We start from the raw sequence: 15,936 nt of genomic DNA, 5'->3' as shown, positions 1-15,936 counted from the left end.
ACAGATAACTTCCACCTATGGAGACAACTCCATATTCTCATTTTGACTATCACTTCTGAATAAGAGATGCCTCTTTTCAGAATATGTCAATATGGTCCTTCCAAAATTAGCACTATACTTCCAACTGTCCCTGAGCAACCAATCTTTGGTAAACCTCAGATTGTCCTCGACAATTGCTTAATCATTTTAGTCATATCCAATTCTAGACCTTTTCCCTTCTTAATGCCTCTGGGCATTTGGAAAAATTTAGAAATGACAAATATTATAGCACATGCAATCGATCCTGTACCCAAAGCAAATGGTACACGATTCATGATGTCTCACATAAAGACATGGTTCTAGACCAGTCTTTTGCTACAATATTTTTATTTGCCATGTTTTCAAAATTTGACTATGAAGAGGGATGCCGTAATCATAATCGAATTTTGAGAACGCAATATATAGAATTTCCTTAAGTTGAACCAATCCAACATGAAATTCATATATATATTATTGACTAAAGATGATTAAGGTCTCAATCTAAGCCTTTAGAACTGAAATGAAGTATATCCTCTCCCTTAATTATAGCAAAACAACTTTTTCAATCCCTGCAGCCTCACGAATTGAAACTTTTGTTTTCTATAATTAACATTGCTAACTTGAAACACTAACAATAATTATCATGCTCCCATTAACATGATGATTATTAGCATAACACTTATGCTCCCACTAGCTTTGACATGTACTCAGAAATCAGCTGGACTTCTAGAAATCAATACTTTATTGACTTTCTTACCAAAGTTCAGATTTCTGATACGAGATGCTTTGATAAAACTTTATCAAAATCATACACCTTTCCTTAGATAGCATGCATGTGTGTCTAAACAATTTCAGAACTATGAAAAGGGATGCCGTAATCATAGTCTCAACTGATTAGACCTTTTGCCATCTGCTTCAAATCTACTTGGTGGAAGTGTTTCCTCACCATCATTTTCATGAATCGGAGAGAAACCTTATGACCCTTAGATTTTATGGTGTATGTGTTCTTATCCATGTGAATCGTCAAAACCATAGTCACAAGACAAGGATAATGACAAATCCAAACTCATATGGACTGAACTTATGCAATCTTAACTTCTTGCCACCTGGCAGTACAGGGCCTGCCATTGCTTCCAAGTTGTTATGCAACCAATTGAGAACTTTCAGAACTCCTATGCAAAGCCAACTTTAACTGGAATGGGCACAGAATATGTCAACACGATAGGTTATAAACCTCAAGTTGTGTGCTAGTGAAGAACCTCAGGTTTTATTCTTGATTAGTTCTTGAAATTCTTTTTAGGATCTTTAAGACTCCCACTATCCTCTTGACATATAAGACTATCTTGCCAAATATTCAAGAGATAGTGCGGATTCTTTATCAAGACAAACACTTCACACAATTGGCCTTAGTTGGTCTTTGTTTTATCCAAAACATCACAACTTACCAATTTCAAATGTACAAGAGTAGGACACTTTTACTCTTACATTTGACAAGTGTTTTAAACCTTTCGTTAAGATATGTCACTCAAGTTACAATCTTGGAGTATGACTCTAAGAATTGTTTTGGAACGAAGTATGACTCATCTTCCTGATCTAACCATTTCAACAATTCATGACTCCTCTTCTTATTCATAAGAATGCACTAAGATGACCTTTAGAGGACTAATTGTGATATGATTTCTAAATCATTAAGATGATCACAAACATGATACTAAAGTACTCTCCCATCTTTTCAGATTTGAGAAACTTTTATCTTTCTGCCTAATTTGATTCTTTCCATTCGTTCTGCCATACATTGAGACTTTTCCAATGTTTCAGAATTACACTTAAACTTGTAAGTATAACCATATTTACTAAACTTTAGTAAATCAAATAGTCTTAACGAGCTTTGTGGTGGACATGACCAGTGCACAAGAATGTGTACTCGATCCCTTTAGTCCTTCACTTGACTCACACATCCATGTGAACAAGTAATTAGTCTTGATTTTCCAATGCTTGAAAGTTCTCATTCATCATACTATTCAACTTGCATGATTCCAATTTTCGGTCCAATTGAAACTTGGGTGATGAGGAACTTTCCTGATTTGGTAAATTTAGACACTACCACAAATGAAAGAATCAAATCCATTTTCCAATATTGTTGTCAGTGGAATCATATAAGCAACAATTTTCCATAAATGCCATTGTAAGGATACTTCAAATAAATAAAATTAAACAATTTTCTTTTATTTTAAAACTTTGTGGAAAAACTTATCCTTACAATCCACATGGAAAATTGTTGTTATCTATTCCTTAGCAATATATCATAACTTCTTAAGCAACTGCTCAAAATTCTGATGCGATCGAAATCCACCTTCGCGATCAGAATCAACATATACTTCCTTTAAGATTTCTCTCTATTCTTTGATTCTTAAAACATCAACATGTGACCCAGTCACATCATGTAATGAGAATCTCATAATAGAACTTAACAGAGTTAGATAATGGGCTCTACCTGATGTAGAGTCAAACTTATTGACTTTAACATCCTTAGGTAAATTTGGCAACTTTGCAATCAACGCCCCTTCCTTTGGCAAAATAAATATATCGACCCTTTGGTAATGGGACTATCTCAGACTTAGCCTTTCTCTTTACCATTTGGTCAACCGGGTTGACTATGGCCAATCCCTTTGCATTGGGAAGAGAATGCTTTTTTCTGGATTTCCAGTGTCAACATTGTCACTGTCCATAAAGTTTTTGGGAAGTTGATCTTCTAATCAAATTTATTTTACTAGCGTTCCAAATCATTGCTGATTCAGCAGCACCAAGCAAATAGATATGATCATTAAGGTTCATGCCATAGTCTGTTTCATAGTAGTCCCAAAGGAACTCACTATGTGACTTAGAAAGTGATTGAACTTCCAACTTTCTCAAGACTTTGACACCCAACTCTCCCGGCTTGTCAATATGTGACTTCATCTCTAAGATGTGATCACACATAGACCTTGTTTGCCATTAGGGCTTGAGTGACCTTGAACTTGTGGGTTAGGGAGAATAATTGGAGGAGGTGGAGGAAGAGAAGTATGACTTCCATGAGCCAAACTCGGGAAGTCATATTCATTAGGAAAGCTTGGTGTGGGAAGATCATTGTTGTCTAAACCAGACAACAACAATGGGAGAAATTCACGTAAAGTTGATTTAAGTCCTTAATATAACACCCAATATGATATATTAAGGTTAGGACCCAACAAACTATTTTATAACTTGGAAGAGGGATGCCGTAATCCAAGCTATAAAATATTTGAAGGTAGGTGAATGACGATAAACCAATTTCCACAAAGATAAACTAAATGTATTATTAGGTTTTAATTGGTTTTGAAACTCCTAGATTCTTTTGAGATTCATTGAACTTTTCAATGGCATGTTTCAATCTCGAGTGTGCCCTTCAGGTTTTGTGACTGGGATGCCGAGGATCACAAAACAAGGTGTGAAGTAACCATGCAAATATACTTGGTACCCTTAATATTTACCCCTCAATCGATGTGCCGGTTAACCACACACGCTCCAACGATACTATGATAAACATTAAGTTACCCTTTGCCTACCTTGTTAAGTCCAGGTTAGTGTGCCGGTTAACCACACACGCTCCACTAACAGCTTAAACAAAGTGCAAAGTGTAATTTCATGGATTAGCACCTTATTCACATTTTCCTAAGTAACTAAGATTGGGAATTTATAAGTGTTTAGTTACTTAGTATTTATCATTATAATTATAATGAAGGGAGAATTATAGTCCTTGTCCTACCTGTTCGGCTAACGACCCTCCACCGGTCAAGGAAGCGGTGAGTGAGAGTGGACACCCATTAAACTGCCATTTTATAGGCAGTAACCTTATACCCCCCTTATAGACCGGCTTCGTGAATGAGGCCTACTAATGGTAAGACGACTTGCTCTTATACATATAATATATTAAACTTTTAATATTATAATAGTATAAGGGTGTATTTTAGACATTTAAAATACTTGGTGGTTTAATCTATTAATTAAACTAGACTTTTAATTTAATTAAACTCAAACCATATATTTATGGATTAATAATACTCTTTTAATTAAACGCTTTAATTAACTATTAATAAAGTCCATAAGAGTTAATTTGAACTATTCAACAAAACATCATAATTCCAATTATTAAACTCAAAATTAAAACCATTTAATTAATTGTTTAAGTTATGAACCCAAGAGTTTTAGAATTCAATTCTTTTTTTTTCAAAAAAAACTTTTCTCAAATTCCAAAACTTGAGGGCAAGTTTTGTAATTCTTGAAAACCTTTGGATTCCATAACTTATGGAATTAATGGTGTTTTATGATGAAACTTTCCATGTTCCATAACTTAAGAACAAGTTATGGAATTCTTTAAAACATTAACACCAAATTTTGTAACTCCATAAAAACTTTGAATCAAATTTTTTTTTTTAAAAAAACTTTCATATCCATAACTTATGGAAGTTTCAAAAACCCTTAAGATCACAACTTTTAAAAAAACTTTTGAGCTCCAAAATTTTATGACAAAATTTGTAACTCCTTAAAACATTTAGATCAAACTTTTAAAACTAATAAAATAATCATATCATTTTATCTTTTACTAAATTTGACCTAATTCAACTCATATAACAAATGATTCAAATTTTACAAATAATTCGTTTTTCACAAAACAAGTAATTATCTTAAAATTTGACAAACGTCATGTTTTTTTTTCCTTTTTTTTCAACTTGAAAATAAAACATTTGCATCAATATAACAGAAAACAACCCATGGCTTTGATACCACTGTTGGGTTTTGAGCATTCTAACACTCCTATGGTGTACATGCAACCCTATAAACCTTGGATCTATGTTTTCTCTATTATACATGCAAATATTAACTATTCCAAGGTTTCATCCTAACTAGCATATTATGAAGCGCCTATACTACAAAGTTCTAGTTAGATGACATACCTTTTGATGTAGCTTGATGTCTTCAAGCTTTAAGAGCTTAGCCCCAATAGTGTGGAAGCCTCAAATGGAATCACAAATTACCAAAACACCTTGGAAGAACTTGAGAGAATATGTATGCACACTAAAATCGGCCCACTCTTATTTTCACACACTTGTGCCAATTTTGTGAGCCAAGGACCCCTTTATATATTATGGAGGATTAGGGTTACATCCATGTAAACCCTAATACCCATGACCTTTCATTTACATAGGATCCATGGGTTAAAAGCTCCATGGACCATCCATGAAAGCTTAGCCCAACCTAAATGAACTTGGCCCATTCCATATATATAAGAGTCCATATTTAATTAGTTCTTTTTGATCACTTAATTAATTCTAAATTAATTCTTGATCAATACTAATTAAATAATATGATTCCATATTAATATATTAGAACTTATAATATATTAATATAAATCATAAATATACTACTCTCAAAAGACTATCCATATAAATTGTGCCGGTGAAGTGCAACCCAAATGGACCATGCCGGGTCGGGTCAAGTACATACCAAATATAGTTATGGACTTAGACATTAATCCAACAGGATATACATCAACTCTCTCTTCATCAGATCAAGGTGGCTGAAGATCTTTTTGAGTCTGCTGCTAAGGAGTACACTGCAATGGTTGCTGATATCATTCAAAAGGAAATGTGGAATGGAGCTATGGGAAAATCTGATGTGCTGGTGATTGATAAAGACTGAGTCCAAGCTAGCACCAAACCAAGGGGGAGATTGAAGGGTCCAGTTAATGGTTTGGTCTACGCTTTCATTGGAATAGTTCATTTTAATATTTAGTATGTTTTTGGTGTTGTTTAGCTGTTTACGGCCCAAGAGTGAGTTTACGGCCGTAAACCCAGTTTGCGGCCCAAGTCAAGTATATATAGAGGAGTTGTAGGTCTTTGTCTAGTTGTTGATGCCAGAGAGTTTACGGTTTACTGTATCGAGTTGTACCAGACGTTTTACTGCAATAAACGTGTGCAAGCTTGATTAATCTTCTTCTTCTATTCTTATTCTGTTTGCTATTGATTGTTTGATTGCTTGATCATTGGTAAAGATCCGTTTCAGGACCTTACACAGGGCAGCGGCTAAGGATTCTTCAGGGAGCTTCTGCATTCGAGGTGAGTCTTCTCACCATACCAATGGGTCTAAGGCACCAAGGCCGGCCCATTATGTTATTAGGGTATATGTGTTAGTCATTCTGTGATTTGATATGCTATGTGATTGTATGTTATTGCATGGAAGACCCCGGGGGGAGCCCGTGGCATTGGATCTAAGACCATGTGGGGTAGCCCATGGCATTCCTAGGTAAAGACCATGTGGGGTAGCCCATGGCACAATGGTGTAAGACCCTGGGGGGAGCCCACGACATCCTTACAGGTTTATTTTTGTTATGTGTAGATATTTCTGTGATATATGATATGTTTATGTGATATGTGTTATGCTAGTTGTCTTTGTGATACTTGCATGGAAGACCCGGGGGGAGCCCGTGGCATTAGATATAAGACCATGTGGGGTAGCTCATGGCATTCTCAAGTTAAGACCATGTGGGGTAGCCCATGACACAATGGTGTAAGACCCTGGGGGGAGCCCACGGCATCCTTACAGGTTTTTGGTATGCATGGCTTAGGTGTTATATGTAGCTTTTATAGCTAGCAGAAAATGTGATGCAGGTAGCTTTTATAGCTAACATGATATGTGTTATGTGGATTGTGTGTGGGTGGGGTATGCTCTGGGGGACTCACTAAGCTTTGTGCTTACGGTTTACAGTTTTGGTTTCAGGTTTCATCAATTTGGAAATGAAGGGCTCGGATTGATCGCAGTGCACACACCTATGATTTCCACAATGATTGATTGGGGATGAACTATGATAAATGTTTTACTTAATGAGGATTTGACACGTTTGAAATAAATGGTATCAATGTTTTAGCTGTAACAAAAATGAAAATTTTACCCCTGATTTTTGGGTCGTTACAAGTTGGTATCAGAGCCTTGGTTTGAGTGATTCGGACATACTTTCGGGTGTGTCTGAACTCAAACTGAGGATCTGTTAAGGAAAATGCTTTAAGTAAAGAATTTCTAAGACAAGAAAGGGTGTGGTGCATGCAATCAGCTGAGCTCGAGTAAGTTTCCCCAGAATACCCACATTTGTTATCTGTTATGATCTGATTATGAATCTGTGAATCACATGCTAGTTAGATCTAAGGGAGATGCATGCATATGTTGTATGAACTGATAGACTTGTATGCTAGTGCTGAGTGGTCAGCAATAGGTTGGCCTGATATGTGGTGCTTGTAGCCATGAGGATATTGGATGTCATGCTGGAATGAGAATGATAATTGGTATTTGTAACTGCAATGTGTATGTTTTGAAAATTGTATACGGTTAGGATCTTATAGCCTTAGAATTATTGACTTGGCCTTATTTCCTGTTCCTTATATGGTTGTGGTCCTAGGGTAGAGTCTATTATTCGACAGTCTATTGGATCCTGTTCTGTGTATAATTTGCATGCATAAGGCAGTCGACAGTGAGGATGGATGAATGTGGACAATGCAAGTCGCGACATGTGGACTGAAAGTTCTATGATAGTTCTTTGGATTGGAGTGCTACTGCACGAATGCTGCTTGCTTTGTGATTTGTGGAACTCTTGAATGATGGGAGTCAGCTACTAAGTGGATATGACGATATCCAGGAGGTGGATGGCTGGCATCATGGGGAGTTCCTCAGCAGCTGATGGCAGGGCGAGGTTGAGAACCTAGGAAAGCCTAGGATATGCTCCAGTGAGTTAGTGGGGCAGTTCGGTGAGATTGGGAACCTAGGGGGAGCCTAGGAGTTGCTTCGGTGAGTATCGTGTTGCTGTTTAGCGGATATTTGGTGCACCAGTGGAGTAGGTGACTTGGAGGATTCGGGAGGATTGCTGAGGAAAGTATGGATAGGTGTGGAAGGTAGTATTGGGCCCGTACTACTGAAAGCACAGGATCCATACTCGAATCGGTGAGAGTCTTGGAGAATCCGAGAAGCTTATGGGAAGGAGAATTCTTGGTTATGCCTTGATCGTGGGAATAGTTGCTTTGCAGAATGAGGATGAGCACGCAGGGATGGGACAGGGTTTGGTCCCAGCACCGGTGGTGAGCCAGTGGTGGAAGGACTGCCAGGATTTCGAGTTCGCCTCGGATCCTTTGTATCAGGCGGCAAGGGTTGATTGTGCGATCTATTTCATATTCGGGTTTGGAGACCAAGTCTCTGGGATAGTTGTAGCCCGGTTTAGAGCAGAGATTGCTCCAGTTATTGCAGTATAGTCGTGTCGATTGAGCTGGTGAGTGTGTCAGGGTGCAAGACCCTGAATGATACGGATCTCAGAGTCGAGGACGGAAGATTGATTAGGAGTATCTCATGAGAGAGGTTCAGGTTAGGTGAATTTATTGGAGGGTCTCGGGCGGAGACCCAAGAGTTTGGATCAGCATTTGAGAGGCCAGCAGGGTTGGATCCGGTGCAACTCTTGCAGAAACTGCGCGATGAAGTTTCGTTCCAAGGGTTTGAACTGTCATTGTGATCGGAAGGAGGTGCTACATTATGTTCTCAGGGTGGTCGGGGTACCACAGGAGGAGGTGGTCAGGAACCTTTCAGATGTTCGTGGATATGCTATCTTCGGCCATTTCCGGTGGATACCGGATATTTGTAACGCTTGGGGAATTGTGATGAGTTGGATCTCAGGTTGGTTTTCTGCTATTGTCTGGGTTAGCAAGGGTTGTCAGATGCCATTCGGCATGTCAAGGAATCTTTGAGAGATCTTCGGGCGGATGTATCTTGCGAAGCGAATTCCGTGTGTACCGTGATTGCTCCGAGTCGTTATCGGAATCTGTCCAATGATCCGGGTTGCTACAGGTGTAGCAGGTTTGGCCACGTCATCAGGGATTGGCCATAGGGAGCAAGCCCATTACTTTTTCGTTGTGTGGACGACAAGGAGGTCGACTGTCTGAAGATCGGGGAGGAGCAGTGGGTGCACCTGCTCCAGTCATTTTCGGGGTTGGTTCAAGGGCTTGAGCGAGGGAATTATGACTAGGTTCCACTAACCTTAGCAATTATGTTTGGAAAGGCTTTTGGGGTTGTCAAAGGAAGAGAGAAGTGGTCGCCGAAGTGTTGTGGGAAGCATCCGACTTTTGGACTTTGAGATCTGAGTGTGATATCAGTTTGAACAGCTTGAGTCATTGGCATTGTTGGGATTCAAGAAGTGTTAGCTGGTTTTCAGGAATCGTGTTGTTTTGGAAGGGTTATTCATGGTGTTAAAGCTTTGTTAAGCACTGGCCGTCAGCAGATTGATCATTGGAACGAGAGAGGGTTTGGGAATCCTTCAATTCTCATATGTTGAGCGGACTTAGTTGAATCTAAGTGGGGGAGAGTTATTCAGATATCCAGGATAGAAGCGAGTGTAAGACGAGGATGCGTCTCACATTCCCCTTTGGGGAGGAAAGTCGGTCTTAGGGGCTGACTGAATATAGGATATCGTGGATGGGAGTTCGGGAAACTCTTATACATTTGGATTGTGTCGTCTGATGTCATATAGCAGGCTTTGGGGGAGGGAACCAGGTAGAGTTTCGGTCAGTGTTTGAGTTCAGTTGGGAGGATAGACCACGTGGGCACTCAATGTTGAGATGTGTTTGGATTGATAGATGAGCGATAGGGCTATGGTCAGTGATCATGTGCGGGTAAAAGTGTTGTAAGACTACGGGGGAGTCGTAGCATTCAACAGCAGTCGGATAGTGTGGAAAGTGTTGTAAGACTACGGGGGAGCCGTAGCATTCACTATCAGTCAGATAGTGTGGGAACTGTTGTAAGACTGCGGGGGAGCCGTAGCATTCACTAGCAGTAGAGAGTGTTGTAAGACTGCGGGGGTGCCGTAGCATTCATGGATTCTTCCAGGTGATTTGGACTAGGGCAGGCTAGTTCGCAGGGTTATGGGGGAGCCACAGCTTAGTTAGGATCAGGACCAGAGGTGATTGACTGATCAGTTATCCGGGGGCGAGCCCGGATGGTTATGGGAATTTAGGACGGAACTGGTAGAGGTTGTTGAGTCGCAGGATCTTGTGGGCGAGCAGTGCATGTTTCTGTAGGGCTACGGCTGGGTAGCTCTGTTATTGGATCTCATAAGAACCTGGTGGTTGGACCGGGTACGGGACTGGTAGTCTCGGGAAATCGGCTAAGGGTATCTATTTATCATTCAAGTAAGGAATGTTGGAAGTTATAGTGCATTATGGATCTCGAGGTAGTAGCGGGGTATCAACTCGTTTCGGAAAGGATTCCGAATCAGGGTTCGCGCATATTCAGTAATGAATGGGTTTGGTTCGATGGTCGCTTAAGCCATCATGATATGTCGTGGGCTGGTTTCATCAGCAATGGGGCCATGACACGATGGGATCAGGAAATGGCAGGACGAGGGAGACTGGGAATGAAGAAAGACTACCGTATTTGGGTAGCTCTCATTATTGTATTGGATTCAGTGGTGACGGGTTGTCAGGGTACGATGATTAGATGTGTCAGAAGAATTGACAAAGTCAAGAGTGGCGGTAGGGCAACTACGGCTAGACGAGGTCGCTTCAGAGGTCGCGTTGGGCGAGTGTGTGGTTGCTAGTCGATTCAGCAATCGGGAAGGCGTCCGGTGTTCCGGACAGATGGCAGACAGGTTGGGACCAGAGAGGTCCCCGGGTGTTCTCCAGGAAAGTAGCCATGTGGCAGCAAGAGGAGTAGGAGCGACTTCAGTGATTTGGGGTCTGTGTGTGGAATTGCTTGTTATTCGGTAGACGCGGTTAATCAGTGATTTTGTTCTTTAGGAAGCCTCAAGGTATTACGAGTGGGAAGTATTCTATCTAGGCTGGTTTCTTGTGGAATCAGTTCGATGTGGGCAGTCTGTCAGGGGGACAGACCATCTCGAACTTCAGAGTTCGGATGAAGTAGATGTGATCAGGTTGCAAGGTATTCGTTCATCTTTGGGGTTCTAGAACCCTGCGAGGGTTGGTTTCAGTTGCCTTGGGAAGGTTGTGGTATTCTCGGGTTTGTGGCGGTGTTGCTCAGGTTGTCTGGTATGACGGGGATAGTAATGCATGATTTCGAGGATGAAATCTAATTTAAGTGGGGGAGAGTTGTAACGCTCTGTTTGGAATTGACTTCTAGTCTGAGGCTGTGGGCCGAATGTTGGTCATCATGAGGAGTATGGCTCTATAGAAGGTAAGATCTAGGCCCATTTGGGTGCGGGTGATGTATTAGAAGTGATTCGGGTGTTCGGTTTGTGTTTTGGAGCTTAGGGGTATTTCGGTAAAGTATCAGTTCGGGCTTTTGTGGAAAATGGATTTTTGTTCGGAAGGTCTAAAGGAATATATGAGTAGATAGATGTGTGGAGCTTCTCGTCACCTTTCCGTGGATATAAGGATCGTCGGAATCGGGCTTATAACGAAGAAGTTATGGCCTTCAGAAGTTTCGTGGTTTTCAGGCTTAACCGAGTACACGGGGGGTACGCGGGGCGTACTAGCAAAGAAGGTAGTACATTGGGCATACCCTGGAGTACGCTGGGCGTACTGACCAGGAGGATCGCGAATGTTCCCCGCAGTACGCTGGGCGTACCATATGTACGCTGAGCGTACTCCAGTCAGATCAGAACCCTATTTTAGGGTCTTGGACCCTATTTAAACTCCTTATCTCATAACCAAACCCTAACATCTTCAGCCTCCACCCCTCTAAACCCTAGAAATCATATTATACCATTCATGGTGGCATTTTGAGCTTATGGAGCCCATTTTTGGAGTGTTTGGCTCATTTTCAAGAAGGTGGAGTTAGATGCACAAATGGAGATCAAGAAGAAGCTTATGGATCTGGCTTTTGTGACTCATTGTCAGCTTGATGAAGCTCAGGAAGTGGACAGGGCAGCGGCTAAGGATTCTTCAGGGAGCTTCTGCATTCGAGGTGAGTCTTCTCACCATACCAATGGGTCTAAGGCACCAAGGCCGGCCCATTATGTTATTAGGGTATATGTGTTAGTCATTCTGTGATTTGATATGCTATGTGATTGTATGTTATTACATGGAAGACCCCGGGGGGAGCTTGTGGCATTGGATCTAAGACCATGTGGGGTAGCCCATGGCATTCCTAGGTAAAGACCATGTGGGGTAGCCCATGACACAATGGTGTAAGACCCTGGGGGAGCCCACGGCATCCTTACAGGTTTATTTGTGTTATGTGTAGATATTTCTGTGATATATGATATGTTTATGTGATATGTGTTATGCTAGTTGTCTTTGTGATACTTGCATGGAAGACCCCGGGGGAGCCCGTGGCATTAGATATAAGACCATGTGGGGTAGCCCATGGCATTCTCAGGTTAAGACCATGTGGGGTAGCCCATGACACAATGGTGTAAGACCCTGGGGGAGCCCACGGCATCCTTACAGGTTTTTGGTATGCATGGCTTAGGTGTTATATGTAGCTTTTATAGCTAGCAGGAAATGTGATGCAGGTAGCTTTTATAGCTAACATGATATGTGTTATGTGGATTGTGTGTGGGTGGGGTATGCTCTGGGGGACTCACTAAGCTTTGTGCTTACGGTTTACAGTTTTGGCTTCAGGTTTCATCAATTTGGAAATGAAGGGCTCGGATTGATCGCAGTGCACACACCTATGATTTCCGCAATGATTGATTTTGGGATGAACTCTGATAAATGTTTTACTTAATGAGGATTTGACATGTTTAAAATAAATGGTATCAATGTTTTAGCTGTAACAAAAATGAAAATTTTACCCCTGATTTTTGGGTCGTTACAGGTCATGACAAACAAGTTATCAATATTGATCCGGATGGACAACCTGTCGCTATTAATGAGATAAAACGGTTTCAGGATGCACGATATGTCTCACCTCCAGAGGCCATGTGGAGGATTTTTTGTTGGATAATTATGGGACCACTTCATAAATATGTATGATATATTATTAAATCCAATTATTATGGTAAGAATATAAATTGTTGATGGACCGATTTATAGAATATTAACTTACCTTGTGGGTTGAGTTCCCAGTTTGACTCAAGATCCTCAAGATCCCTTCCATCTCTCACTTTACGGTTTATCTCCATCTATAAATACATGTGATGAGGAGCAAATCAAGATACACTAAATTACATAAACAAATTCGTGAGTCTCATTGCTGAGGTTTCTTAGAGGTGGTATTGAGATCAACTGGTAAACTCATCATAGTCTTCAGATCCGGAAATCATAATGAATTAGGTATGTAATCGTTCTTTAAGGTTTAATTGACAGATTCGAGATTAAGATCTAAAGCTTCTGCATTTTATGTTTTGGTTATGGAAATAACCAACAATTGGTATCAGAGCTTACTTGAATCTGTTACAAGAAAATGTTTGTTTAAGATTTCAGGAACATAAACATACATGTTTCCACTCTCTACGTCAAGATTGCATTTTTCTTCGTTTTATTATATGATATATTTTATTGACCGACGTAGAGAGAAAGTAAGCAACTAAAATATGTTTTTTTTTGTTCCGTTCTTGAGGTCTTGAGGTCTGGATTAATTAACATGTTCTTCTTTTTGTTTTACACAAATATATGTTTATCCAGTGGTAAGGTTGTTGATTGATCTTACCCTTTGGTCGCTTTCAGTTGTATATTTTTTTTATTCTCCAATTAGTACATAAAGGTACGTGTTTAGGTCATAGCATTTGACTATATTACACCACCTATTAAACGTTTGCATGCGTAGGTTTTGTTGGATAAAGAGAATGTAAATTGATTCTATTCTATTACCCACAAGATTTTGGTATTTTATTAACCACTAGAGATGTAATTCTCTTGTCTTATTTATTTTTAAGACGTGCCACATAACCCTTCATCTGGTAATTTTTTTTAAAACCATATTATGTAGATAAAGTTGAAGGGTTCATTCATTTATCCAGTTTAAGCAAAAAAAAATCAGTTAAATTTTAATAAGGTTAATAGAATTTTTTGGTTGATGAAAGGTGTATCATTGCGTTTATTAATTATTATAACCCTGTTATATATGGCCAGAATTGGATTTGTGTTTAAATCTTAGTTTAAATCTCGTTAATGGTGTATGAAATTGCTCTAATAAATTGGCTAGCTATTTTAATATGTTCAACTTGTACGATTAATTTTGGCATGTAATATTTAATCATTGCAAATTTAATTTTCTTTGGAGTAAATATTTAATTTGTGTATGAGTATATATTTAAAACTATTGGCAAAAGACCGTACAATTACTTACAGTGCCGCTAGCACAATAGTTACATGCTTTAAGTTTAACAACTTTTCAATTTATCTTTTAGATTATGCATTTGTTTAAGTTAATGATTCAAAGAAGCATAATCCAGTTATATATTAATTTGAGAGGGTCGATGCTTATTTTAATTAACGGCGTATGACTTTTGGATGGATGCTTATTTTGAAATTTTAACGGCTTATAGCTTTTGGACTGAACCAATGCATATTCAATTGTGCGACATTACGGTTTATTTATTATTTATTTTTTTCTAAGTTCAAACATTTTAATGCATTTTTGGAATTTCATATGTTCCATGGATGTATTTGCTACAACAAATCTTCTTGTTGTTCTTTGGATCGATTGGTTTATAAATATTATGTTTTGGTTGGTGATTAATATAATGTTGTTACTAAAGTGACATCTATTTATCGATTTGGTTGTAAATTTTTAAAGGTTTATATCATATTGTTTATGGAACTGTATTCACCTAAAGGTATACACAATATCACAATTTGACAAATATTTCAGGTTGTCAATAAATTTAGTTATGACACATTATTTATTTTAACGGTTAATTAATTGACACAATATGTCACCAAAGTGATATATTTTGTGAAAATTAATTTACAATGAATCTAAATATTATGATTTATGTGTTTATTAATGCGGATATTAACCGACCCAAATGTATGTTAATATTTGGCCGGATAAACACATATTTAGTGATAAATATACGACAATTTTTAGGTTACATGTCATTAATAAGTCAATCCAAAAAGAGGTTTATTAATTGATATGATATATTGTCAATTATTATTGTCAAAATTTATAGTTTATGTGTTTATTAATGTGAGTATTAGACTGATACTTGGTTGAATAAACATATATGTGGTGATAAACATGTGACGATTTTTTTTTGTTCAATGTGATTAATAAGTCAATCCAAAGAGGGACTTGTTAATTGACATGATTTATTGTCAATGTTTATCTCTAAAACAAGGATATCTCTTGCAAGTTAGTATTACTGTCCAAAAACTTGATATTAATGTTGTGTTGATACCTTGTAAAGATGTCATAAATTGAATTTATTGATTACGGTTTATGGATTAATGAGCATAAAAATAGATTTGCTTATGTTTGAATTATGGTATATATCTGCTAACATTGATCACATTTCTGATCCATGTAATCAATGAGATTAACTTTAAGGAATGGAATGAGGGCATTATGTTAGTTCTCAATTGCATGGATATTGACCTTGCATTTTAGATAGAGCAACATTCTTTGAGGATGTTGAGTTTGGGGGAGAAACAAGATTAAAACATTGTCCTTAAGGAGGAATCAATCTTGATTCCTATTATTGCTTTCGATAGTATGCAGATTATGAATCAGTGATTGGCAATGTTATTCAATCTCCTATTTTGAATACACAAACTCAACAACCTCAACTTTGGACATCCTATGCATGATACCACATTTTTCATCAATTTATTATCTCTTTTGGTTTTGAGGTAAATACAGTAGATGATTTTGTGTACCAGAGATTAAGTGGGAGTAAATTTGTCTTTTTGGTTTTGGGCAAATATCTACGCAACCCAAGTTTGGATCATAAGAAAGCAACCAAAT

This window comes from Lactuca virosa, chromosome 8 (genome assembly GCF_052849685.1).
Source record: "Lactuca virosa cultivar CGN04683 chromosome 8, Lactuca_virosa_CGN04683_v6, whole genome shotgun sequence".
Lineage (NCBI taxonomy): Eukaryota > Viridiplantae > Streptophyta > Magnoliopsida > Asterales > Asteraceae > Lactuca > Lactuca virosa.
This window is presented reverse-complemented; position numbering follows the sequence as displayed.